This window comes from Orycteropus afer, unplaced genomic scaffold (assembly GCF_000298275.1).
Source record: "Orycteropus afer afer isolate SDZICR_OR568_19922 unplaced genomic scaffold, OryAfe1.0 scaffold00043, whole genome shotgun sequence".
NCBI classification, from domain to species: Eukaryota; Metazoa; Chordata; class Mammalia; order Tubulidentata; family Orycteropodidae; genus Orycteropus; species Orycteropus afer.
In genome coordinates this window covers 8245527-8248546 of record NW_006921630.1, presented here as the reverse complement: position 1 = coordinate 8248546, position 3020 = coordinate 8245527, and the positions used below count along the sequence as shown (strand labels likewise).

General features: G+C 47.7%; 1 pseudogene; it reads left to right on the top strand.

Annotated features, from left to right (window-relative positions):
- The first annotated feature begins 211 nt into the window (after positions 1-211).
- On the top strand, positions 212-1097 carry LOC103194268 (annotated as a pseudogene).
- The last annotated feature ends 1923 nt before the right edge of the window (positions 1098-3020 follow it).

The window sequence follows — 3020 nt, the reverse complement described above, 5'->3', positions numbered from 1 at the left end:
CTGGGCACCACAGCCTCGGCCTCGCCCTCGGACCCTGCGCCTACAGCTTGTAGGCCGCCCCCACCCTCCCGCACCATAGCATGACCCCCGCCTGCGTCCCACTGGCCTTTTTTAAAAAAAAAAAAAAAATTAAAGAAAGCACAGCATTAACGCTTCCCACCTCAGGTGACTTCTCAGGGGTCTCCCCGCCAAAGGTGTCCCACCAAGGAACATGGTGAAGGTGGAGCAGGTCCTGAGCCTCTAGCCACAGCACACACTCAATTCCGAGGTATAGCAGAGAAGAGTGAGCCATCTGGCTCTGGGTTGGCCAAAGCAGTGATGGCCAAATTCACTGGATGTTTGTCCTGAGGAAGTGGCCCAAGAGAAGGCCTGGTGTCAAATTGTTGAAAACCATTGACTCACAGCTTCAAAGAGGCCTACCTAGTTCCGTTCACTGATATTGTCACCACCAACCTAAAGCTTGGCAAACCAACAGACCGAAATGTGTGTTTTAAAGTGAAGACCACGGCCCTGTAGGTCCTGCCTAAGGCCCAACAGTGGGATCCTTGATGCAGGGGCATCCATTAATGTATCAGTGATGTTGCAGCCTTTTGATTATGACCCCAATGAGAAAAGTAAGCACAAGTTTATGGTTCAGTCTATGTTTGCGCCAACAGACACTTCCAATATGGAGGCAGTATGGAAGGAGGCAAAACCAGAAGACCTTATGGATTCAAAACTTAGATGTGTGTTTGAATTGCCAGCAGAAAATGATAAACACATGATGTAGAAATAAACAAAATTATACCCACAACTGCATCAAAGACAAAGACCCCAGCAGTGTCTAAATCTCTGAGCTCTTCCTTGGACGACACTGAGGTCAAGAAGGTGATGGAAGAGTGTAAACAGCTGCAAGGAGAAGTCCAGAGGCTGCAGGAGGAGAACAGACACTTCAAGGAGGAAGACGGTCTTCGGATGAGGAAGACTACCCTAGAGTTAACAGTCTTGTGTCCGCACTCACTGCAGCTGGGAGGGAGGAGGGCCTCAGAACCCAACTCCTCGCACTCGTGGTCTTGTTCTTCATCGTGGGTGTCATTATCAGGAAAATTGCCTTGTAGAGGCCACAATCCACTGGTCAGTGGATTGATGGATCTGCCGCATCATGGGATTCAGATTTATCATAACCATGTGTAAAAAGAAATTAATGTATAATGATACCTCCAGGTCTTGCCTTTAATTACCCCTCCCTGTGCACACACAGATATAACAAGCTTGTAGAAAGTTTCAAATGTACAGTGAATGATTCGGGTGAAGAACGGTCTCTAGTAACTGATGAGGGGGATGAGATTCCTACCACAGTGGCATATTATAAATGTCATTTGAAACTTTGTAGTCTTGGCACATGCCACTGGGTCACTTCTCTTCAAACAAGACACTTTTCCTCATGAGCCCAGTGCTGCCCTGGGGGAGCAGAAGCCCACGGTAGGGAGTGTGGTCACCTCCAGTAGTAGTAGCCCATCACGCTGCTTGCTCACTGCCCAGGCTTCTCAGCGCAGCTGCGGTTCTGTCCAGGTCCTCAGTCTCCTAGGACTGACAAACAGATTCAGAAGCCTGGAAGAATTGCACAGTGGCAGCAGCAGAGGGGCTCATCGTGAATGGGAGCTGTGTATTGACCGATTGACCCCATGCTTTGGAAATCAAAGTCAGTGCTTTGTTCTCTTTAAGGGACCATTCTCCATTGCTGTTGGTTCGTGTCATGAAATCAAGCTGTTACCCAGAGATGTTTAATGCTTAGTTAACTTATTTAATGTATTTCATCTCATGTTTTCTTAATGTCACGAGAGTCTAATGAATGCCACAGTCTAAACATCACGCATGCCACCCAACGCTGGTGGGTGCAGCTGGCGCTGCTGCTGCTGCTGGACTGAGGCGCTTCCCCTCTGGAGGTTTCTGGGCACTGTGAGTCCGTGGAAGGTGGGATGCACTTGATCCTGGAAAACAGCCATGAGGAGGTGTTCCCCATGTAAAGGAATAACGCTGTCCTGGGAAGGGAAGGTCTGAGTAGCAGTAGTCAGCTCTCCACACCGTTCAGTGGAGCTGAGGAGCTAGGACCTTAACAGATGAACCGATTGTTCTTCTGCCACCCCACCCCTGCCACTCTTCCAGCACACTTGCCCCAGGTCTGGCTCTGGCCAGCCTCTTCTGGCCCGGGCCTGGAATCAGGAAGAAGGAGTCAGGCTGCAGAGGTTAGGAGAGAGAGGAAGCAGCCTGGTGGCTCCCGCAAGCATGCAAGGCAGGGCGGGGCAGGGGAAAGGCTCTTCAGGCTATCCATCCGTTGAAGAGTCTGACTGCAAGTTACTTTTATTCCACAAAAGGCCAATCCAATTCTGTTTGACTATGTAGCATCTTAAAAAGAAAAAGAATATTAAAATAAAGCCCCCAAATAAAAAAAATAATTAAAAGAACTATAAAACGGGAGGAATAAATCTGCATGCATATTTGCCTTCTTGCATTAATACTCAAGTTCAAATTTTTGAGGGCCCAAGCATTGGAGGAGCACTGGTGGAACAGTGGTTAAATGCTCAGCTGCTAACTGAAAGCTTGACGGTTAGAACCTATCTAACATGGGAGAAAGACCTCCCATAAAGATTACAGCTTAGGAAACCCTATAGAATGGTTCTACTCTGTCACATGACATCTCATGAGTTGAAATCAACTTGATAGTACTTAGCAGCAACAACTGGAGCTCTGGTGGCACAGAGCCTAAGGCATTTGACTGCTAACCAGAAGGTTGACAGTTCAAACCTACCATCCACTCCATGGAAGGAAGATGGGGCAATCTACTTCTGTAAATAGTTAACCACCTTGGAAACCCAATATGGGTTGCTATGAGTCAGAATTGACTTGATGGCAGTGGGTTGGATGTGGTTTTGGAATGGGAAAAAATAACCATACCCCACGTAGTTGTGTCTGGGCTTTGCAATCATGCTCCCAACCCCTTCCTTTTGGCTTTAATCTGAAAATTAATCAACTGCTTCTGT